Source organism: Anomaloglossus baeobatrachus, chromosome 5 (assembly GCF_048569485.1).
Source record: "Anomaloglossus baeobatrachus isolate aAnoBae1 chromosome 5, aAnoBae1.hap1, whole genome shotgun sequence".
In the NCBI taxonomy this organism is placed as follows: Eukaryota; Metazoa; Chordata; class Amphibia; order Anura; family Aromobatidae; genus Anomaloglossus; species Anomaloglossus baeobatrachus.
Window position 1 is genome coordinate 314952828 of NC_134357.1, and position 25239 is coordinate 314978066.

Sequence of the window (25239 nt, forward strand, 5' to 3'; positions counted from 1 at the left end):
AGGGGGCGGAGCCTTCTCCCGGGCCTCACTTCCGGAGTCTGGATGCCTTAAAAGCCGACATTTCCAGCTTAGCACTGCTTTGCCTGTGTGTGCTGGTCCCTGTAAGTGTGATCGTGATCCGTTCCCTCTCTGTGCCCTAAGCCTCTGTCTGTGTTATGTCCCCTAGTCGTTCTGCCATTCCTCTGTCCCACCTCTTTCCTTCCCACAATAGCCCTGGTTGTTTCCCCCTCTCCTACCTACCCACTCGGTTGTTTCCTCTGGTACCGATCTCGGCCTGATCTCGACTCCTCCACTGCTAGTTCCACCGGTCTTCCTGCTGCCCGTACTGTGTATGACTCGGACCCGTATGACCATCCCCTGCATGCTACACAGCTTCAGCTGTCCGGCTGATGCTAGCAGACACTGCATTAGCACACACTGGGAGTTCCCCTCCTTGCTCATTCAGCTCCGTGTAGTGTCTTTCCCTGCAGGACTCCAGCTCCCTCTGCTGGTAGCCTGACAGTATAGCCGACCCCAATAGGCTTTATCTTCCCATAGAAAAAAAAACAAAACAAAACCCCCCCCAAAAAACAGTTTTTTCTTGGTAGTGGGATCCATCTTTGCAGGATAAAATACTGTAATGGATCCACTTATTACTTTGTGCGAGCAAGTAGCCAACCTTACGCAGCTGGTACAGGATTTGGCTGCAGAGCATCAAACCTGGTAGCTTCACACAATATGCTGCAGAGTGAGGTCTACGCTTCTACGAGGGCCACCTCAGTGGCAGCTACCTCACAAACTGTAGGACAGCATAGTCCCACTGATGTCCAACTGACCTTCCCAGAACCCACGGTGATGCTCCCCGATAAATTCTCGGGGGATAAAAACCTATTTCGGACATTTAGGGAGAGTTGCAGTCTTCTTTTTACTCTCCGGCCTCGGTCCTCGGGTTATGAGACCCAGCGGGTGGGGATCATCATGTCGTTACTTAGAGGAGGTCCCCAGACCTAGGCGTTTTCCCTACCCCCTTCGGCACTGGAACGGCATTCAGTTGACCTCTTCTTTGACTCCCTCAGGGTGATATATGACGAACCAGACCGGGTACGAGTGGCTGAGAACAGGATCATGTGTCTCACTCAGATAAACCACACTGCTGAGCTATATTGTTCTGAGTTTCGGCAGTGGTCCACTGAGGTATGGTGGAATGATTTCTGCACTTAGGTACCAATTCCGGAGAGGTCTTTCAGACTCACTGAAAGATGCTTTGGCTCTGCACCCTCCTCCCAGCACCTTGGATGATGCGATGATGGAGTCAGTTTATATGGACCGCAGATTACGTGAAAGAAGGGGCACCATGTGTGAGATTCCGCCCCCTCTACCTAGGGCACCTTCTTTGCCGGCTACGGAACACATGGAAGTTGGAGCCGTCAGTCTGAATGAGAAGGAGAGGAGAAGATGCCGGGATCTCAAGCTATGCTTCTATTGTGGACACCATGGACACTAGAGGAAAGACTGCCCGGCTTGGCCCTCTGCTAAACAGTTGTCGGGAAACTTCTAAGTCTGGGAAATGGTCGAGGAGGTTGCCCAGACTATCAGGTACCTTTCCTCTCCTCCAATAAGATTCTTCTGAATGTTGACCTCCGGGTCAAGGAGTCGGTCTGGTCTGCTACTGCCTTTGTTAACTGTGGGTCCGCTATGAACTTCATTGACTCTGAGTTGGTCCAAACATTAGAGTAAGGGACAGTGAGGTTAGATGGACCCATTCAACTCCTGGCAATTGATAAAACACCTCTGCCTCAAATCTTCATTCGGTTTGCTACAGAAAAGTTTACTCTGGTGATCGGGTCTCTGCATTCTGAAACTATTTCTTGTTTTGTAATGGCCATTCTCCCTGCTGGATTAGTGTTGGGGTATCCATGGTTAATCTTGCATAATCCCGTTATTGAGTGGTAGTGTCGTACCATAGTCAAATGGAGTTCTGCTTGTCATAAAAGGTGTTTACAATCTGTACCTGTGTTCTCCGTAAGTCCTGAGTATTTTCCGGAATACCTGAGGGAATACGGAGACGTATTCTTGGAAACAGAGGCCGAGGTTTTGCCGCCTCATTGCCTATATGACTGTGACATCGGTTTGCTTCCCAATACCAAATTGCCCAAGGCCCGTTTATATCACATCTCGGATCCAGAAAGGGCTGCTATGAATACGTATATATCTGATAGCATACGTAAAGGGCATATCCATCCTTCTTCTTCCCCCATGGCCGCTGGGTTATTTTTTGTAAAGAAGAAGGACAGAGGATTACGGCTATGTCTCGATTTCCGAGAATTGAACAAAATGTTTGTGAAAAACATGTATCCGCTTCCACTCTTCCCTGATCTCTATAACCAACTCTCTGAAGCCCCGTGGTTTACCAAACTAGATCTCAGGGGGGCCTTTAATCTTATCCGTATCAGAGAAGGGGATGAGTGGAAAATGGCCTTTCTGACGTCAGAGGGGCTATTCGAGAATTTGGTGATGCCATTTGGTCCAACAAATGCTCCTGCGGGGTTTCAACATTTCATCAATGATATCTTCTCTGATTTTCTTGGTCGTTTTGTGGTCATCTATCTCGATGACATTTTGACTTATTCTGCCGATAGGGATGCGCATATTATGCATGTTCGCTCCGTATTACAGAGATTACGTGATAACCACCTGTTTGCCAAGCTTGAAAAATGTGTTTTCTCTGTTCAGGAAATAGCATTTCTTGGGTTACTCCTTTCTCATGATGGGTTTAAGATGGACCCAGGAAAGGTGCAGGCTATCGTTGATTGGGTGCAACCCAGGGATATCAAGGTGCTACAATGCTTTTTGGGTTTCACCAATTATTATCGAAAGTTCATTAAGGGGTTTTCTCAAATTGCCAAGCCATTGACTGACCTTACACGGAAAGGGGCGGATCTGCAGAACTGATCACAAACGACTGTCCAGGCCTTTCCTGAGCTAAAGGACCGGTTCATGTCCGCCCCAGTCCTGGTACAGCCTGACCTCGAGGCGCCGTTTATTGTGGAGGTGGACGCCTCAGAGGTGGGGGTGGGAGCTGTTCTCTCTCAGAGTCCTGCTACTCTGACTAATCTGTGACCCTGTGAGTTCTTTTCCAAGAAATTCACTCCGGCTGAGAGGAATTATGATGTGGGTAACCATAAATTATTGGCGGTGAAGTTGGCATTTTAAGAATGGAGGCATTTTTTGGAGGGTGCTGTTCACCATATTACGGTCATCACTGATCATAAATATCTCGCGTATATCGAGTCGGCAAAGAGATTGACGCCTCAACAAGCAAGGTGGGCTCTTTTTTTTCTAGATTTCTTTTTGTATTACTTTTTGGCTGGGGTCCAAAAACGTGAGTGCAGATGCACTGTCCAGTAGTTGGGACCTTGTGTCATCTCCAGAGCCTTTGTCCTCCATTCTTCCGCGAGGGGTGGTGGTCGTTGCCTTGTCATCCGAGTTAGAGGCTGAGGTCAGAGAGGCCCAGTCCTCAGTGCCATCTTCCGCTCCAGACACTAAACTGTTTGTCCCTTTGCACCTCCGGTTACGGGTACTTCAAGAGTTCCATGAGTCCGTACTTAGTGACCATCCTGCAATTACGGCTACTCGCAGGGCTATTGCTCAACTGTTTTGGTGGCCATCTCTTCACTCAGATATTGCTCGGTTTGTGTCTGCCTGTGCTACATGTGCCCAAGCTAAGGTATGTGGTAACCGGCCGGCCGGGGAACTGGTTCCATTACCTATTCCTGAAAGACCATGGACCCACTTGTCCATGGATTTCATTACGGACCTCCCTGTCTCTAATTGTATGACTTTGATCTGGGTGGGGGTGGATCGTTTTAGTAAACAGGCACATTTTGTTCCCCTCTCCGGTCTACCTAATGCTGCGGCCTTTGCCAACCACTTTATTGACCAGGTGGTTCGGTTACATGGGTTGCCCCTGAATATTGTGTCTGACAGGGGGGTACAATTCATTTCTCGGTTTTGGAGGGCCTTGTGCAGGCAGTTGGGAATTGAGTTGTCCTTCTCGTCCGCCTATCATCCCGAATCCAATGGGCAGATGGAAAGGACGAATCACACCCTTGAGCAAATCCGGTGGTGCTTGGTTTCTGCTCAGCAAGAGGATTGGTGTACGTTTTTGCCCCTTGCGGAGTTCGCATTCAATAGCAGAGTCCATCAGTCTACGGAAACGTCACCCTTCTTCTGTAATTACGGGTTTCACCCTCACTTCGGGACCTTCTCTAGAGTGTATTCCGGGTGTCCAGGGGCCGAGTCTGTCATTCAGCATCTGGGGGAGGTATGGAAGGAGGTACGACGGTGCATCAAGACGGCTCAACAGTCCCAGAAGCGCCAAGCCTTCAAACGGCGTTCTCTGGGACCCTCATTTCAAGTGGAGGACAAAGTGTGGCTGTCCACTCGGAATATTAGGCTGAGGGTTCCGTCTGCTAAGTTGGCTCCTAAGTTTATAGAACCCTATGAGATCATCGAAGTGATCAACCCGGTGGCCTTTCGGTTGCAACTGCCCCAGACCTTGCGTATTCCTAACGTATTTCATACCTCCTTGCTTAAGCCATTTGTTTCATCGGTGGTGGATTCTCAGACCCCTCCACCTCCGATATTGGTGGATGGTGAGGAGGAGTACGAGATTCAGCATATTATCAATTCTCGTTGGGTTCGTAGTTCCCTCCAGTATCTGATCCATTGAAAGGGTTACGGTCTGGAGGACAGGTCCTGGGTGATGGCTCGATCCGTGCGGGGCGATCGGTTGATTGCGGCTTTCCACCAGAAGTTTCCTGGGAAGCCTGGGGGTCCGGTGCCCCCCATCCTTGAGGAGGGGGTACTGTTATGGCTCGCCTCCCCGTCCACATGGCTAGGGGGCGGAGCCTTATCCCGGGCCTCACTTCCGGAGCCTGGATGCCTTAAAAGCTGACATTTCCAGTGAACCAGCGCCAGCTATAAGCTTAGCGCTGCTTTGCCTGTGAGTGCTGGTCCCTGTAAATGTGATTCTGATCTGTTCCCTCTCTGTGCCCTAAGCCTCTGTCTGTGTTCTCTCCCCTAGTCCTTCTGCCACTCCTCTGTCCCACCTCCTTCCTTCCAACAATAGCCCTTGTTGTTTCCGCCTCTCCTACCTACCCACTCGGTTGTTTCCTCTGGTACCGACCTCAGCCTGATCTCAACTCCTCCACTGCTAGTTCCTCTGGTCTTCCTGCTGCCCGTACTGTGTATGACTCGGACCCGTATGACCATCTCCCGCATGCTCCACAGCTTCAGCTGTCTGGCTGATGCTAGTGTCGCGGGCGGGGAAGGACGTCACTGTGCTGCGCTTGCTAACGCTCGGGTCCGGCGCTGCTGCGATGGCTGCTCGGTGGCTCGAGCGGTGGGCCGGATCCGGGGGCTCGAGCGGCGCTCCTCGCCCGTGAGTGAAAGGGGGTAGTTTGGTTTGGGGATTTGGTCTGTGATGCCACCCACGGGTTGTGGTGAAGATGGGCACCATCGCTGCTGGTGACTGGGATCCCGGGAGCGATGGTGGGGAGCAGCTGGGATGTTGTTTACCCCCTCCGTGGGTAGGGCTTGGTGGTCCCGGGGCCCGGTGAGATGACGGGGAGGCAGGGTTGGATGGGCGAAGGGTTGCAGGGGCAGGGTCGCCTGGACTGTGAAGCGCGGTGCCGGACGGCATGGTTGTACTCACTCAGCCACAAATGTACGCAAAGTCTCTGGTAAACCAAACGGCTGGATGGACGGGTCCCGCAGGTGGCGGCTGTGGCTTCTCCCGGACGGTTAATGGTGGCTGCCTTTCCCTGCACCTTTGTGTATGTTCGGTTCCGATGGCTTCCCACCGGTAACCTGCTCCCCAGCGTATATATGTGCCAGAGGAGCCCTTTTGCCCGCAGGCTCTGGCCCTTTGAACTCTAGCTGTGGCGGTAGCTGTATTTCCTTCTGTTGGTTGGACGGTTGCCTACAATCGGGTCTTGGCTGTTAGGAAACCCCTGGGGTTCCGGTCACTGACGTATTTGACCTCTAATGGTGACTCCAAGCCTGGTCGGGGTCCGCAGGCCCTGCCTGTGTGTGCTGGCTTCACTTCAATCCCCGGTTCGGTACCGGCGGGCCACCGCCCATCCCCGGTCCTACGGTTCCACGTTGATCTGCCTCTCCTGCAGACGGCCACCACCGTCTGCCAACCTTGCTGCCCGAGCCACACACCTGGACACAGTCAGTTTGCTCCTTCACTTCTACTTCACTCCTACCCCTTCATTTGCACTTCCCTAACTGATCTGAACTCACTTCCCTTCCCGCCTCCAGGACTGTGAACTCCTCAGTGGGTGGGGCCAACCACCTGGCTCCACCCCACCTGGTGTGGACATCAGCCAATGGAGGGAGGCAATAAGGATTTTGTGTCTGGCTGATGTGCCTGTCTCAGGGTGGGGGTGTATGTTGTAGTACCTGTGACGACCTGGCTAGTCCAGGGCGCCACATTCCCCCTTGGTTAAATGCAGACCGTCCGCGGGCTGCCCGTCCATCACCGGTTTTATTTTTATTTTTCAACTGTAAAAATATGAAAACATCAACAGTTTATGCATTTTTAAATCTTCCCTTACGGGAGGCAGGTCACTTGAACATTACAAAAACACATACATTTACATTTTTAATAACAACGGACGGCTTCCGCTCTCCCACCCAAGCAACCTAGCCCTGATGCTGCCCCTAAGAAGTGGGCAGCACCCCTTGACCCCAGTCCAGATCCAGGCTGCCCGAGCGGGAATGGGTACGGTGTCTCGCACCCGACTGTCACTTCAGGGGACCTCACGTCCATGGGGGATCCCTGACATCCGGAGGATCGCCACCGGTTGCGGTAGTGGCGGGCCTGGGCCATCTCTTTCCTCCAGGCCCATCCTCCAAATCAGCCTCTCCGGAGGCGGCAACGGAAACATGCCCCAACTTTTTTACAATCCCACAAGTTCGTGGGTGCCCTTCAAGTTCTTAGGCATGTCCATGAAGAGTTCCTCATGCAACGGTACAAAGGGTCCCTACAGGGACAACTTGTCAGCAATGGCCGGGTCAATCACGGTGTCAATCAGGTGAAACTTCGGTTTGATTAGTCTTATCATTCATTCACTTGTAACGGTACTGATGGTCCCAACGGGGACAACGGTGCAACGGAGGGACCGCTGCCACATCCTTTTTCTCCAAGCAGCAGTCTCAGGGCACAACTGCCATGGCCGCCGCTCCTGGTCAGCCAGTGTGGGGGATAGGCCCAACCGGAGTCCCTCCGTGCCGGCTACGACCGGCACCTCCAGTAGTGAGGGGCCCCTCTGTGACGTGGCCTGCTCTGCCGCTTGGCAGCTACGTCCCCGCGGTGCCTCATCTGAGGCTGGGTGTATGGAAGCGGTCAGCGTGGCTTGCGGTGCTGGCGTCGGGTCGAGGATCGCCTCTGTTGCGGCCGGGCGGACTGCCGGAGCCATCGTCATCTCCGTCGCGGCCAGGATGGAAGCCGGGATGGGTGCCAGGGCTGTGGTAAAGGTAAGGCCCAGGGGCCGCAGGTCTGGGCCTCCTCCCACAGACACTACTGGCTCCGCTACCGGTGACAGTAGTAACGGGTCGGTCGGGGCGGTGGCCGCAGGCATGGGCAGTAAGGAAAGTGGCATAGTGGATGGCAGCAGACTAGGCCCCTCAGAGCAGCGGCTGTTCCCTCAGGGACATAGGGGCGTGGGTCGCTTACCAGCTCCTTGGAAACCACCTCCACTTCGCATGCCCACACGGTTGCAGCCAGGCCCTTCTTCTCCGACGTCCACTCCGCCATCATGGAGTGGACCGTGGCCTGGAGCTCCTGGCACGTCTTGCTGCTGGGTCCAGGAACGTGTTCCGGAAGAGTCCTGGCATCCCTGCACTTCTACGGCGCTAATTACATGCGGCCGCTAAGCACTGCCGCTCCTGCGGCCAGCGCTCCTCCGCCAGACACGGACATCTTCTCTCCGTCAGGCGCAGACATCTTGTTACCGCCCCCCCTTGGTCTTTTCTCGGCACCTCCTCTTCAGGAACGGGGCTTCAGCTTTCGTGCCTCCACTGCTCGAGAAGACGCTTGAGCGGGAAAATTTTCGCGCCCAAGATGGCGGATTCTGAAATTTTTCGGTTGGATACCGCCGGCGGGGCACAAGGCGTACTTCTACCAGCCGGCAGAACGGTAAGATCCTGTTCGTGACGCCAAGTTGTCGCAGGCGGGGAAGGACGCCGCTGCGCTTGCTAACGCTCGGGTCCGGCGCTGCTGCGATGGCTGCTCGGTGGCTCAAGCAGTGGGCCGGATCCGGAGGCTCGAGCGGCGCTCCTCACCCGTGAGTGAAAGGGGGTAGTTTGGTTTGGGGATTTGGTCCGTGACGCCACCCACGGGTTGTGGTGAAGATGGGCACCACCGCTGCTGGTGACAGGGATCCCGGGAGCGATGGTGGGGAGCAGCTGGGATGTTGTTTACCCCCTCCGTGGGTAGGGGTTGGTGGTCCCGGGGTCCGGTGAGATAACGGGGAGGCAGGGTTGGATGGGTACAGGGTTGCAGGGGCAGGGTCGCCTGGACTGCGAAGCGCGGTGCCGGACGGCACGGTTGTACTCACTCAGCCACTAATGTACGCAAAGTCTCTGGTAAACCAAACGGCTGGATGGACGAGTCCCGCAGCCGGCTGCTGTGGCTTCTCCCGGATGGTTAGTGGTGGCTGCCTTTCCCTGCACCTTTGTGTATGTTTGGTCCCGATGGCTTCCCACCGGTAACCCGCTCCCCAGCGTATATATGTGCCAGAGGAGCCCTTTTGCCCGCAGGCTCTGGCCCTTGGAACTCTAGCTGTGGCGATAGCTGTATTTCCTTCTGTTGGTTGGATTGTTGCCTTCAATCGGGTCTTGGCTGTTAGGAAACCCCTGGGGTTCCGGTCACTGAGGGATTTGACCTCTAATGGTAACTCCAAGCCTGGTCGGGGTCCGCAGGCCCTGCCTGTGTGTGCTGGCTTCACTTCGCTCCCCGGTTCGGTACCGGTGGGCCACTGCCCGTCCCCGGTCCTACGGTTCCGCGTTGATCTGCCTATCCTGCAGACAGCCACCACCGTCTGCCAACCTTGCTCTTGGTGCCCGGGCCACACACCCGGACTTGGTCAGTTTGCTCCTTCACTTCTACTTCACTCCTACCCCTTCACTTGCACTTCCCTAACTGATCTGAACTCACTTCCCTTCCCGCCTCCAGGACTGTGAACTCCTCAGTGGGTGGGGCCAACCGCCTGGCTCCACCCCACCTGGTGTGGACATCAGCCCCTGGAGGGAGGCAACAAGGATTTTGTGTCTGGCTGATGTGCCTGTCTCAGGGTGGGGGTGTATATTGTAGTACCTGTGACGATCTGGCTAGTCCAGGGCGCCACACTAGCAGACACTGCATTAGCACATACTGGGAGTTCCCCTCCTTGCTCATTCAGATCTGTGTAGTGTCTTTCCCTGCAGGACTCCAGCTCCCCCTGCTGGCAGCCTGACAATTATACTGTATAATGGCATTACAGAATCTTTTGTAATCACAATACAAATCAATATCTTAAATCCTTATTCAATAGCTGCACATGTCTTGTTCTTGTTAACCAGCCATTTTATGCATATCACCAGGAGTTTCAGGATTCACACTCTAAATGTGAAGGATATATTCACTGCGAAGAAGAAACAGTGTAAAATCCTCAGGTATAAATATGGGACCTTCACAACATTATCAGGAAAAACAAAATGTAAGTGTTTCTCTTTTCCTACGATGAACAGTATTTTCTCGTCACAACAGAACTTGTTAGAGAAGCTGTTTGTGCTCCAGAGCTCCAAATGTAGTTGTAGACTGGTAACAGATAGCCAGTCCGAAGTTATAGAGGGTATGATCACTAATTTAGTCAGTCTGAGCCACACAAATATCACTATGATTCAGCTTTTGTCCTCTCTTTAAGGCGATTAATCCTATAATAATATAATGTATAATAATAATACCTTTCCATAAAGACCTGCTATGTGCCATTTATAATACTGGTGCTACTTATTTGGCACAGAACTCTATGCTATAAAGAAGGAAAAAATAGTGAGTGGTAATTTCTAGGAGGCATTACTAGCAATAAACATGATCCCATCTATGAGATCTGTCTGGAACCTCACCCCACTTGGACCACTGATCGACCCAAATTGGTAAGATGACATTTTTCTATATTTGTAAACATATATATATATATATACATATTAATCTTGCATACAGAATGTTAATATACTTGTGTGATGATTGCTTATTCTGCTATTTATATTTGATATGATTGCATGATCATTCATTCATTTATCTATTAATATTTTGTTAATTTTACGCAGATTAATATTAGAGAACAATTACACTGCAGTTTCTGCTGTAACCTGTTATGTTCTGTAATTTAAGAGAGTGTAAATGCATTATCTAATTTAATTTATTCTCCCTGTCCTCTTTTTTACGTTCATCATGCACGTGACTGTTGCATCCAGTCATAACCTGCAGAGGTCATGTGCCATTTTACTGGCAAAATACCTCCTATGTAGTGATGTCGATAGTATGGTACTTAACCATTACGGCTACTGACTGGCTGCAGCCGTCACCTGACAGCCAAATGTTAGCAAAGACAGGAAGTATCACTGAGGGGTCAGGGTGGGTAATATATATATATATTTTTGTTTTCCTATTACATCCATAGGGGCTTTAAATTAAAATGTTCAGAAGTGTTTAACCCATTAACACCCTATGAAGGGTATACTGTATATGTCATGGAGAGTGTCAGGTGTGTTAGTAGGTCACATGTTGGGATCCCATGGGCTCAGTAGCAGAGCTTGCAATTCATCTGGGAGATGCCAAATAGCTTACATAGCCAACATCATGCTGTAACAGCAACAACCAGAGCTTGTTCTGGTCACTGCTATTTAACTACTAAATGAACCAAAGTTCTGGATACCACTGCCGCTGAGGGGAGCTAGTTTGGGTCCCATCCCCGATGGTGTTGCCTGGTGATCTGTGACCTTACTCCTGGCACTAAGTTCTCTCTTCGTTTGGTCCCGGTAGCATAAAACTAGTCGGGTTCCGCTCCCAAGTGTGGCTAACTGTGTGGCTAACTGTGGGAGCTTGCTCTCCGGGTTCACGCTTGGGATTTTCTGGACCATTTTTGTGGAAAGTCCTATACCCTTCGTTGCGCTAGTACCCCAATTTTGGAGCGGGTGGAGAGCGGATCTTAAAGGCTCCACTCTTGTTGGGTAAATTGCCAGGTTGCCTGAAGCTACCCTGACCTAGGGTCCACGTACCCCGTCGTGCCCTGGTCCCAGCCCGGTGATGGTACAAGGCCGTCGGCTGTCCTCCTCAACAGTTTCGTGCCCCTTGTCAAGATTCCCTACGACCGGGGGTCCAGCTCCTACTAGGCCCTACTACATCGTCCTGACCTCCTCTCTCCTTCACCTCCTACACTTCACTCCTCCAACCTTCACTCTCAAACTCCAAACTTCAACTAACTGACACTCCTGACCTCCCCTTAACCAACCCCCCAAGTGGGCGACCCTATTCCACTCAGGCCATCCACTGGTGTGTCTGGTTGGTGTGGTGCAGAGTGTACCTAGGACTTTAATTGACTGATGTTTGCAACACCATGTAGTTGGGGACCCATAACAAAGGAGAAGGTGGATATTGCACAGAAGGGCAGATTGCACAATACCCTGTGACGACCTGATAGTCCAGGGGTGTCACATTTGTACTGCAAAAATGTTGTACTGCAGCATATAGAGGAAGTGATAAAATGATAGCAGGTTCAAGTACCCTATGGAGAGAAAAAAAATAAAGTAAAAAATAAAACCGTTATTAAAGGGGTTTTCTGCTTTCAGAATTCTCTTTTATTCATCCCCCATCTCTGTCTTCACTGTTGTAATGCACCTACCATTGCTTAGGTGTCTCCTTTTTTGTCTTCTGGAATGCTCTCATGTGACCTGGACTTACCAGTTGTGATCTGGCTATGATTGCATCAGGTCAACTAGACACTTGAATCTTCTTCTTTTTCAAGCTTAAAGCTCCACCCTGTCAATGGGATGGCATCAATTTTAGGGTGGGCATATAGCAACTGTTTATTTTGTGCATGCAGTCTGAAAGGAAATGGGAGGGGGTCTGAATGCTTCAATGAGTATGTCCTCACCTCCACGTTTTATGTAACATTGAATCCACCTACAGTCAAAAAGGTGTTATGCAAGGTATCACAGCTAAGCTTCATGTTTATTGTAGCTGACCTGTTTGTTGTAGCTGAGCTGTGCATTTGTTGTAACTGACTGTGTGTATGTTTTGCTGAGTTGTGTCGTATACTAGTAGCTGAGCTGTGTGTATTGTAGCTGAGCTGAACTATAAGAAAAAAATCCAAAAGAAAAACCAGCATTGTGACAATCCATAAAAAATATAGGGTTTATTATATCATAAACAAGGCTAACTGGCAGTAGGTAAAGGATTAATCAAGAAAAACATTGCCAAATGCATTTCTGGCCTCTATGGCCCTTAGTCTTTTCTTCAAGTGAACTGCAGCTGTAGCTGCACTATGTTTGTTGTAGCTGTGTTGTGTATTTTGTAGCTCTGTTGTGTGTATGTTTTGTAACTGTTCTGTGTGTGTTTTGTAGCTGTTCTGTGTGTGCTTTCATGCTGTTCTGTGTCTGTTTTGTAGCTGTTTTGTAGCCGTGCTGTGTGTGTTTTGTAGCTGTGCTGTGTGTGTTTTGTAGCTGTTCTGTGTGTGTTTTGTAGCTGTTCTGTGTCTTTTGTAGCTGTTCTGTGTGTGTTTTGTAGCTGTTCTGTGTGTGTTTTGTAACTGTTCTGTGTGTGTTTTGTAGCTGTTCTGTGTGTGTTTTGTAGCTATGCTGTGTGTATTCTGTAGCTGTGCTGTGTGTGTGTTTTGTAGTGTGCTGAGTGTGTTTTGTATCTGTTCTGTGTGTGTTTTGTAGCTATGTTGTGTGTGTTTTGTAGCTATGCTGTGTGTGTTCTGTATCCGTGCTATGTATGTTTTGCAGCTGTGTTGTGTGTGTTGGGTTCAGAACTATCTGTGTTTTGTAGATTAGCTATTTTTTTGTAGCTGAGCTGTATATATTATAGAGGAGCTATGAATGTAGCAGTTCAGCTGTGTGTTGTACATGAGCTGTGTTTGTTCTAGCTGAGCTGTGTGTTTTAGCTGAAATGTAGACTGCTGCAGAGCTGTGTATTGTAGTAGCACAGCTGTACATGTTTGTAGATTTGTCACAGCACAGTAATCATAGGCAGAGTGGCAGATCAAGCTGTGAGTAGGGAGGACAAACATCTACATTGAAGAACAGAGTTCCACTAGTTTGAAAGGGTGGGATGGAATAAAAAAGGGCATAGTAAAAAGAGGTGAGCCATGTTCGAGTCGAGCGGTTCGCCAATTTCATGTTCGAGTGATTTTGGGGGGTGTTCGAGTCGTTCGACGAACTCGAACGATTTGCTTAAAGTTCGGCAGTTCGAGTTACGTTCGAGAACGGTTCGATCACCAAAAGCGTGGCTTTTGACAGTAAGTATGAGTGCACATTGCGTATCTGCATGCGTCCTGCATCCCCAGCACAATCCCTCTCTCTTTCCTACTCACCGATCACAGGCGTTTCGCTGCACGGCTGTCAAAAATCTCCAGCAGTTTTTCCTCTTTTGAAAATGGCTGCCTCTTCATTATTCAATCATGTATTCCGTGCCTTCCCCGCCCACCGGCACCCATGATTGGTTGCAGTAGACACGCCCCCATGATGAGTGACAGCTGTCTCACTGCAACCAATCACAGCCGCTGGTAGGCAGATCTATATCGTGCAGTAAAATAAATAAATAAATAATTAAAAAAAATAAATAAAATACGGTTCTCCCCAATTTTGATGCCAGCCAGGATAAAGCCACATGGCTGACAGCTGTCTCTGCAACCAATCACAGCCGCCGGTGGGTGGGTCTATATCGTGCAGTAAAATAAATAAATAAATAATAATAAAAAAAAACTGCGGTTCCCCCCAATTTTGATACCAGCCAAGATAAAGCCACACGGCTGGAGGCTGGTATTGTCAGGATGGGGAGCGCCACGTTATGGGGAGCCCACCACCCTAACAATATCAGCCAGCAGCCACCCGGAATTGCAACATCCATTAGATGCGAAAGTCCCAGGACTCTACCCGGCTCATCCCGAATTGCCCTGGTGTGGTGGCAATCGGAGTAATAACGGGGTTAATCATGGCAAGCGTCTCCCCAAGACACCTTCCATGATTAACGTGTAAGTGAAAGTAAATAAATGCGGGCATCACATGGTACGATCTATCGTGCGATCGCACGAGCGATCGAACCCGCCCCCGTCGTTTGTGCGTCACGGGCAAATTGCTGCCTGTGTCACACAAAGTCGTTACACCGCCGTCACACGTACTTACCTGCTGAGCGACCTCGCTGTGGGTGGTGAACATCCTCTTCCTGAAAGGGAGGGACGTTCGACGTCACAGCGACGTCACACAGATGCTGTCCAATAGAAGCGGAGGGGCGGAGATGAGCGGGACGTAAACATCCCGCCCACCTCCTTCCTTCCGCATAGCCGGCAAGTGCCGCGGGACACAGGTAAGCTGTGTTCATCGTTCCCGGGGTGTCACACGGAGCGATGTGTGCTGCCCTGGGTACGATGAACAACCGGCGCCGTGAAAAATAAACGATTTTTTAAAATAAGCGACGTGTACACGACTCACAATTTGTGACCGATTCAGCGTCGCTCGGAGGTGTCACACGAAACGACGTCACAAACGATGCTGAATGTGCGTCACGAAAACTGTGACCCCGACGATGCATCGCACTATAGATCGTCTCGTGTGACGCCCGCAAAACACACACAACGAAAAATCCTTTATTTGGAATAAAAGACAAAAAAAACCCTCTTTCACCATTTTATTAAAATCCCCAAATACACCTCCAGGTCCAACGTAATCCACGAGGTCCCGCGACGCATCCAGCTCTGCTACATGAAGCTAACAGGGAGCTCCAAAGAACAGGAGCGCTCTGTGTCATATCCACGGAGCAATGAAGTGAGTCGCGCTGTCAGTGGAGACTTCACACAGCTAATGCCTGCATGTGCAGTGATGATGGGGGTTGAAGTGCCTGCGTGTGCGGTGATGATGGAGGTTGTAGTGCCTGCGTGTGCAGTGATGATGGGGGTTGTAGTGCCTGCGTGTGCGGTGATGATGGGGGTTGTAGTGCCTGCGTGTGCAGTGATGATGGGGGTTGTAGTGCCTGCGTGTGCAGTGATGATGGGGGTTATAGTGCCTGCATGTGCAGTGATGATGGGGGTTGTAGTGCCTGCGTGTGCAGTGATGATGGGGGTTGTAGTGCCTGTGTGTGCGGTGATGATGGATGTTGTAGTGCCTGCGGTTTGCGGTGATGAGTGCGGTACTGCCAGTGTTTGCCCGCCCATCCATCCATCCGCCCATCCATCCATCCGCCCATCCATCCGCCCATCCATCCATCCATCCGCCCATCCATCCATCCATCCATCCATTCATCCGCCCATCCATCCATCCATCCATTCTTGCAGCTGAACAATCTGCTTCTAGATTATCTACTGCAGGAAAAAGATCAAAATTACCAAATCTTCTTATGCTTTCCATGGGAGGCAATGGCTCAATGGGTAGAGCTACTGCCTAAGGAGAGTTAGTTCACGGGTTTGAGTCCCGGCCGTCCCGGTAAAGAATTTAATTTATTTTTAAATTATAATTATTATTTATTTATAATTATAATTTAATTTAATCATGCACTGAGGGGAGAAGCCGGACATCAGCTGTGAGCCGCGGGACACACCTCTAAAATTGGAGCAGTTCACGGTATGAAGCTGCATTGCTCTCTCCTCCCTCTCTTCTCTCTCTCTTTCTTTCTCTCTCTTTCTCTCTTTCTCTCTCTCTCTCTTTTTCTCTCTCTTTGTCTCTTTTTCTCTCTCTCTTTTTCTCTCTTTTTTTCTCTCTCTTTTTCCCTCTCTCTCCTCTCTCCCCTCTCTCTCCTCTCTCTCTCTTCTCTCTCTTCTCTCTCTTCTCTCTCTCCCTCTCTCTTCTCTCTTTTTTCTCTCTCTATTCTCTCTCTCTCCTCTCTCTCTCCTCTCTCTTTCTTCTATCTCTCTCCTCTCTCTTCTCTCCTCTTCTCTCTCTCTCCCTCTCTCTCTTATCTTTTCTCTCTCTTTTCTCTCTCTTTTCTTGCTCTCTTTTCTCTCTCTCTTTTCTGTCTCTCTTCTCTCTCTCAGACCTGGCGATGATCAGCTGATGCGGTCACCTGACGGAATCAGCTGACACTATAAGTCGAGCGGTGAGGCTGGCTTTTTACCGCCCATTCAGCTAAACTATCAGCTGATGCTGTCAGGAGTCTGCACAGAAGTGTGTAGTTTGTTTTTTTTTGCACTGATGCATCAGCAAAAGCTGTTTATACAATCAGCTGCTGTGTCATGTTATTCAGGCCCTTGAACCTGACACATCATCTGATTGCTTTGCCTTTTAGCAAACCGATCAGATGATATTGGATCCGGATTCGACGGCGCGGGACCCTTGACCCAGGATTACTGCAGAGGGGGGTTCTTTATTTCAATAAAGGTGGAGTCACTAATTGTGTTGTGTTTTATTTATAATAAAAATATTTTTCTGTGTGTTGTGTTTTTTTTTAATCTGTACTAGAAATTCATAGTGGCCATGTCTAATATTGGCGTGACACCATGAATTTCGGGCTTAGGGCCAGTTGATAATATAAAGCTAGCCCTAACCCCATTATTACCCAGCGAGCCACCCGTCACCAGGGCAGCTGGAAGAGTTGGATACAGCGCCAGAAGATGGCGCTTCTATGAAAGCGCCATTTTCTGGGGCGGCTGCACACTGCAATTCGCAACAGGGGTGCCCAGAAGGCTTGGGCACCCTGTACTGCGGATTCCAATCCCCAGCAGCCTAGTTGTACCTGGCTGGACACAAAAATTGGGCGAAGCCCACGTCATTTTTTTTTTTAATTATTTCATGAAATACATGAAATAATTAAAAAAAAAGGGCTTTCCTATATTTTTGGTTCCCAGCCGGGTACAAAGAGGCAGCTGGGGGTTGGGGGCAGCCCGTAGCTGCCTGTTGTACCTGGCTAGTATACAAAAATATGGTGAAGCCCACGTAATTTTTTGGTGGGGAAAAAAACTCCTGCATACAGTCCAGGATGGAGTATGCTGAGCCTTGTAGTTCTGCAGCTGCTGTCTGCTGTCTGTCTGTATGGAGGTGAACAGACAGCAGCTGCAGAACTACAAGACTCAGCATGCTCAATTCACTAGTTTATGCAGGAGAGCAGACAGCAGCTGCAGAACTACAAGGCTCAGCATAATCCATCCAGGACTGTATGCAGGAGTTTTTTGTCCCCCCCAAAAATGACGTGGGCTTTGCCTTATTTATGTATGCTAGCCAGGTACAGCAGGCAGGTACGGCTGCCCCCCAACCCCCAGATGCCTATTTGTACCCGGCTGGGAACTAAAAAAGATATTGAAGCCCTTTTTTTAACTATTTCATGAATTTCATGAAATAATTAAAAAAAAATCGACATGGGCTTCGCCCCATTTTTGTGTCCAGCCAGGTACAACTAGGCAGCTCGGGATTGGAATCACAGGTTGGCCCGAGCTTTCTGGGCCCCTCTGCTGTGAATTTCAGTCCGCAGCCATCCAAGAAAATGGCGCTTTCATAGAAGCGCCATCATCTGGTGCTGTATCCAACTCTTCCAGCAGCCCTGAAGCCGGGTGGCTTGCTGGATAATAATGGGTCAATGCTAGCTTTGTTTTACTAGCTAGTATTAGGCCAGAGATTCTTAATGTCAGGCACGTTTGTCCCGGCCATTAAGAATTTCCAATAAAGGGTTAAAAAAAAAGACACCACACAGAAAAAATACTTTAATAGAAATAAATACAATAAAGACACACTTAGAGACTCCATGTTTATTACTCCCTTTCATCCCTCTACGATCCTGGTCTTCTGTCTTCTTTCTCCTTCAACCCATGCAGGTCTGCTACATCAGACAGCACTGCATGGGAGCAAGACGCTGCTGCTCCTGTGCAGTCTAATCACTCAGTGAGAGTGAGCAGAGGCTGCGGGCTGTAAGCGGTGACGTCACCGCTGCCACCGTTGCTAAAGTAATCTGACAGGCGGTTACTATAGCAACGGTGCTCCGATCACATGATTCCCGGTGCCGCAATTCACCGGCTGTGGCAGCCAGTCCTTGCATGTGGGCTGACTCTGTAAAGAGCGCCCACATGCAGGAACGGGGAAGCCGACCATGTGCCAGAGCATCACGCCGCTACACGGAGATGCTGGAATGAGCACCGCGTACCGGAGAGATGCACTGACAGGACCTAGCATGACGTCCAGCCATGTGACCAGTCTGTAGCCAATGAGAATTGATTTAGGTCTTAGATACAGTCCTAGAGCCGCAAAGGATTATAGGAGTTGTAGTGTGACGCCCTGGCAAAACCAGGTAGTCACAAAAGTGTCCATCCTCCTTGTTTCCACCAAAACCCTAGACCCAGGTACAACACACAGCCATTAAAGCCTATCTACCCCCTCATGATAATAAGGACACACCAGTGAGCGGGATCAGGAGGATGAGAACGCCCACCTAGGGGTCCTGAGGTGTCAGAGGCGGGAACACAGCGAGAAGAGAGTTGACAGTTGAAGTTGACAGTTGAGTGGAAGTAGAAGTGCAGTCAGTGAAGTGGAGACTGTGCAGTGTAGTCAGGGGTAGGGGCCCTTGGACTACCCGGCTAGGAGGCAGACAGTGAACAGGGCCACAGGCGATGGAGATCCGGCCGCGGGAAACCTTAAGTGGACCGGGACAGGGTCATAGCCTGCCGGTGCCGACAGTGGGAATCCGGTCCGGAGGCCGTGCACAGACGGGGTGCCTGGACCCTATGTCGAGGAAGGTTACATGCCCCCTCGTTAATTAACCAGCATAGGACGAAGTTTCAGGCCTTGTTCTCCCGAAGCCCAGAGAGCGAAGAAGAAGCCCAATGCATTGGGATAGGGTGTCCGTCAGAACCCACAGAAATCCAAAGGGTCAGATTTCGCAGGCCCCAGTTCCCAAATACACACAGAACCGGGAGTGGACTTCTCCGTTCCATGCGAAGTCGTCCAACAGGAGAGACAGATGTGTACCGCCCCGCGGCCTCGGCTGCGACCGCCGAACCGCTCGGATCCGTGCTCGTTCCGCGGTCGGTGGCTTGAGCCTCTCACGGACCCGGGGGTCACTTCGATCTGCAAGGGAGGCTGGCGCTATACGCGGGGGATACGGGAATTTCGGGTGTCGGGGTGATTGCTCGTGACGCAACCCACGGGTCGTGGTGATGGTGGACACCACCGCTGCGGTAGAGGTGAGGGACTCCCGGGGGCGGTGTCAGGGCGCAGCTTTGGTGTTAACCCCTCCATGGGTAGGGGCCCGTTTGCGGGGAGCTGGTGCAGGGCGCAGTGCTGCGGTGCGGCGTGGTGCCGGATGGCACTGTTGTACTAACGATTAAGTCACACAGAGTCACTAAACCAAACGTGGTGATAGACGGGAGGCCCACAGCCGGCTGCAGTCCACTAGATGGGCTGACAGAGTCCACCTTTCTCCTGCACCTAAGTGTAAATGGACCACGGTGCCTAAGCACGGGTGGTCCGCTCCCCGGCGGGTGTGTCGAAGGAGCTCCTTTGCCCGCAGGCGCTGGCCCTTGGATCTCTGGCCTCTGGCGGTGGCTACTATCCGGTCGGGTTGGGCTGTTGCCTTCAATCGGGACTTTGGTGGGAAAGAACCACGGGAGGTCCAGATCCTCAATCAGTGAATTTGACTATGGTGGTGGCCTACGGCCTAGTCAGGGTCTGAGTAGCTGTCCTGGTGCTCCGGTATACTGTTGGCTCCCCGGTTCGGTTCCAGCAGGCTCCAACCCTGTCCCGGTCCGTACGGTTCCACCGGTCGTGTTCCCGGTCTCCTACAGGAGGCCCCTGCCGTCTGCCTGCCTGACTGGTTGGGGGGTCCTAGGCTCCAAATCAGGCCCCGCACAGAACTGTACTTCACTCCACTACTCCTGAACTGTACACACTAACTAACTAATGTTTTTCCTGCCTCAGGCCAGCAGACTCCTCGGTTGGCGTGTCTTTCCGCCTGACTCTGCCCACCTGGTGTGCCTGTCCAACACTGAGGGAGGCAATCAGGTCTTTGTGGTTGACGGGTGTTACCTGACTAGTGTGGTGGGGGGGGGGGTGTGGTGTAGTGACCTGTGACCCCTTAGGTGTCCAGGGCGTCACATTCCCCCTTGGTTTAATGCAGACCGTCCGCGAGCTGCATGTCCACACCGGTTTAATTTTGTTGTAAACTGAAAAAGATAAAAACATGTAAACATTCAACAGCATTTTCATTTCTTTCCTTCCGGGAGGCACATTACTTGAACCGTTACAAATGGGAAAACATTTTTAATAACAAACGGGACGGGTCCATGTCCTTCCGCTTCCCCACCCAAGTAACCTAGACCTTGATGCTGCCCCTAAGAAACAGGCAGCACCCCTCTTCCCCAGTCCGGAAAACGGGAACTGGCCCAGGCCACCCAAGCGGGAACGGGTACGGTGCCTTGCACCCGGTCAGTCTTGCAGGTGCCCCACATCCGAGGGGACCCCTGCACTGGAGGATGGTCACCGGTTCAGGTGGTGACCAGACCCCAGCCTACTCTGCTGCGGGTCCTTCCTCCAACCAGCCTCTCCGGAGACTGGCAGTGCGGGAAGGGCATGGCGGGGGCAGGAAGGGACAATATTTACAGACCCAATAGTTTTTGAGTTGGCCTGCTAGTTCTCGGCCTTGTTCATGTCAGTTGCTCATGTTAAACAGGGGCAAGGTGACAAAGGGTGACAAAGGTGACAGCACAAGTCCCAATGGGGACGGGCGCTTTATAGCCAACGGGCTACCACAAACACTGTAGGTCCCAACGGGGACTTGCTGATGGGTCAAACTTCGCTGCTGATGTAGCTTCCTCCTGCAGCTTTCCCCAGTCCACCACCGGGCAGCACGAGCCCCCAATGCCACCCTCACTCAGGGGTGACACTGTCCCACAGAACTCCATTTTCAGCTGCCGGCGGTGTGGGTACGACTGCTCCTTTTGACCGGATCTGGAACTTTTGGGGGTGAACTGGGGTAAAACGGGGCAACAAAAGTCCCAACAGGGACAGGCACTTCAGCAGCAAATGGGCTACCATTAATCCTCTTCTTTTAAGCAGCGATCTCGTGGCGCAGCCTCCGTTGCTGCCGCTCCCAGTATAGAGCACCTTCTGCTTGCTCCGGGTCAGATTGTGTGGGGGACGGGCCCAGCCGGAGTCCCTCCATGCCGGGTACGACAGGCGCGTTTGGTACCGAGGGAACCCGCTGTGACGTGGCCTGCTCTGCCTCTTGACAGCTACATCCCCGCTGTGCCTCAACCGAGGCCCGGTGTCTGGGAGCGGTGGACATGACTTGCGGTGCTGGCCTCCGGTCGAGGGTTGCCTCCACTGCGGCCGGGCGGACTACCGGGGCCATCGTCATCTCCGGTGCGGCTGGGATGGAAGCCGAGACGGGTGCCAGGATGGTGACAAAGGTAAGGCTCGGGCCTTTTCCCACAAACGCCGCGGGCTCCGCTCCCGGTGACAGGGGTAACGGGTCGGTCGGGGCGTTGGCCTCGGGCAGGGGCAGTAAGGGAAGTGGCGTGTTGGACGGCAGCAGGCTGGGCTCCTCAGCCGTATTGACCGATCCCTCAGGGACATAGGGGCGTGGGTCGCTTACCCGCTCCTCTGGAACCACCTCCACTTCGGATGCCCGAATGATCGCGTCTAGGCCCTTCTTCTCCGACGTCCACTCCGCCATCATGGAGTGGACCATGGCCTGGAGCTCCTGGCATGTCTTGCTGCTGGGTCCAGGAACATGTTGCGGCAGAGTCCTGGTGTCCCTGCACTCTGCAGCACTAGTTACATGCCGCCATTCTTCACCCGTCCCCCCTTGGTTCTCTCTGGCACTGCCTTCTTTTGGGGGTGGTGTCTCACTTTCGCGCCTTTACTGCTCGGGAAGGACGACTCGAGCGGGAACTCTTCGCGCCCAAAATGGCGTATCTTCAAATTTTTCAGCGGGACGCCGCTGACGGGAACTACAAGGCGCACTTCTACCGTTGAGTAGACTGGATCGATCCTGTTCGTGGCGCCAGAAGAGTCGATGTGTACCGCCCCGCGGCCTCGGCTGCAACTGCCGAGCCGCTCGGATCCGTGCTCGATTTGCGGTCGGTGGCTTGAGCCTCTCACGGACCCGGGGGTCACTTCGCTCTGCAAGGGAGGCTGGCGCTACACGCGGGGGATGCGGGGATTTCGGGTGTCGTGGTGATGGTGGACACCACCACTGCGGTAAAGGTGAGGCACTCCCGGGAGCAGTGTCAGGGCGCAGCTTTGGTGTTAACCCCTCCATGGGTAGGGGCGGTGTGTCCCGGGCCCGGTTGCGGGGAGCTGGTGCAGGGCGCAGTGCTGCGGTGCGGCGCGGTGCCGGATTGCACTGTTGTACTCACGATTAAGTCACACAGAGTCACTGGTAAATCAAACGTGGTGATAGACGGGAAGCCCGCAGCTGGCTGCAGTCCACTAGACGGGTTGGCAGAGTCCACCTTTCTCCTGCACCTAAGTGTAAATGGACCACGGTGCCTAAGCAAGGGTGGTCCGCTCCCCGGCGGGTGTGTCAAAGGAGCCCTTGGATCTCTGGCCTCTGGCGGTGGCTATTATCGGGTCGGGTTGGGCTGTTGCCTTCAATCGGGACTTTGGTGGGAAAGAACCACGGGAGGTCCAGATCCTCAATCAGTGAATTTGACTATGGGGGTGGCCTACGGCCTAGTCAGGGTCTGAGTAGCTGTCCTGGTGCTCCGGTATACTGTTGGCTCCCCGGTTCGGTTCCGGCGGGCTCCAACCCTGTCCCGGTCCCTACGGTTCCACCAGTCGTGTTCCCGGTCTCCTGCAGGTGGCCCCTGCCGTCTGCCTGCCTGACTGTTTGGGGGGTCCTAGGCTCCAACCCAGGCCCCGCGCAGAACTGTACTTCACTCCACTACTCCTGAACTGTACACACTAACTAACTAATGTTTTTCCTGCCTCAGGCCAGCAGACTCCTCAGTGGGCGTGTCATTCCGCCTGACTCTGCCCACCTGGTGTGCCTGTCCAACACTGAGGGAGGCAATCAGGTCTTTGTGGTTGACGGGTGTTACCTGCCTAGTGTGGGGGGGTGTGGTGTAGTGACCTGTGACCCCTGGTGTGTCCAGGGCGTCACAAACATAGCATGCAGGAGGAAGGGACACCTGTTCACTAAAGGGAGCTTTACACGCTGCTACATCGCTAGCGATTGCTAGTGATGTTGAGAGCGATAGCACTTGCCCCCGTTGTTCGTGCGACATTTGGTGATCACTGCCGTAGCGAACATTATCGCTACAGCAGCGTCACACACACATACCTTTTCAGCGACGTCGCTGTGACCGCTGAACAGTCCCTCCTTCAAAGGGGAGGTGCGTTCGACGTCATAGCGACGTCACTGCGGCATCACTAAGCGGCCGCCCAATAGCAGAGGAGGGGAGGAGATGAGCGGCTGGAACATGCCGCCCACCTCCTTCCTTCCTCATTGCCGGTGGACGGCAGGTAAGGAGATGTTCATTGTTCCTGCGGTGTCACACGTAGCGATGTGTGGTGCCGCAGGAACGACGAACAACCTCGCTACTGACCAAAGAACGATTTTTGGTAAATGAACGATGTGTCACAGGCCAACGATTTTTGACTCTTTTGTGATCGTTCAAGGTCGCTCCTAGCTGTCACACACTGCGATGTCGCTAACGACGCCGGATGTGCGTCACAACATCGTGACCCCGACGATATATCGTTAGCGATGTCGCAGCGTGCAAATGGCCCTTAACTCGGGTGTGGGACCCGAATACACCCTCCAACGGCAGCCGGTCACTGGGAACTTGGTTTACCACTGGACTTGTGTGAAGTTACTGAACTCTGAGTACACCATTGTCCCCATCCCTCACCGCAACCCACAGGTGGCGTCGCCGACACAACAAATCCCCTGTAAGTATCCCCCTTTACGACGGTTGTGAGGACGAACGGCCGTGCGAGCCCGGGTCTGGTCACCACTCGAGCCGCAGCAGCGAACCCCGGATCTGAGTGGGCCCAGAGAAGCGGCAGCGGCCTCCACCCGCAACAGTAGGAACTGAACCCAGGAAGTCAGGAGAGAGATTAACCCCATCAGAGCTGGAGCCAGAAATGAGGATGAGGATGACTGCTAGAGCAAGATAAAAGGTAATATTGCTGAAATAACATAATAGATGTGTGGAGAGGCACATATTAGCAAGATTTATGAGAAAAAAAAAATCAGTTTTGGTAACTGGACAACTTCTTTAAATGAAATAAAAAAACTATACAAGTTTGCTATTGCTGTAAACATACTGCCTTGGAAAATCATGTCGCTATGTCATTTGAACGACTTAATAAGGAGCCCAAAAAACATTGACAGGATTGTATTTGAAGTGGGGAAGTAGTGATCTGTGAGGAGGGTCTGTGATCTCAAAATGGAGGGTCTGTACCATAGAGGACAAAAAGATATTGTATTATATTAGTATTGTATTATTATTTATAGACAGGGCCGGTGTCAGCACCCGGCACACCCGGGCAAATGCCGGGGCCCTGGAGAGCCGGGGGGGCCCACTCGGCCTCTTCAGTTCTGCTGCCTCTTGGCCGGGGCCCACTCGCCTTAGTCAGTTCTGCTGCCCCCAGCCCAAGTTCCGGGGACCGCAGTCCTCAGCAGGAATCTGTGGTGCCGTCCCTTTAAGAAGCGCAGACCTCCTGGTTTGAACTTAAACTGTGGGCAGAGCTACCGCGCGGTGTCCTGCTCAGTCCCACAGATGAAGGAGACACAGTGCCAGCCAGCAACCCCCAGCACAGCGCTTCTGTCCGGCGCTGTGTGGGCCCCCTCTCCACCGTGACCTGAGCAGTATGTGCCCTCCCCGCCTCCCGATTTATGGGCCCTGGTGAGTTGTATGGGCTTCTCCCCCTCGAGATGTATGCCCTGCCCGCCCCCCCGGAGCTGTGTGTTTGGGCTCCGCAGAGCCGCTTGTGTGGGTCCCCCAGAGCCGCGTGTGTGAGCCCCCCCAGACCCGCATGTGTGGGCCCCCCAGATTCGCATGTGTG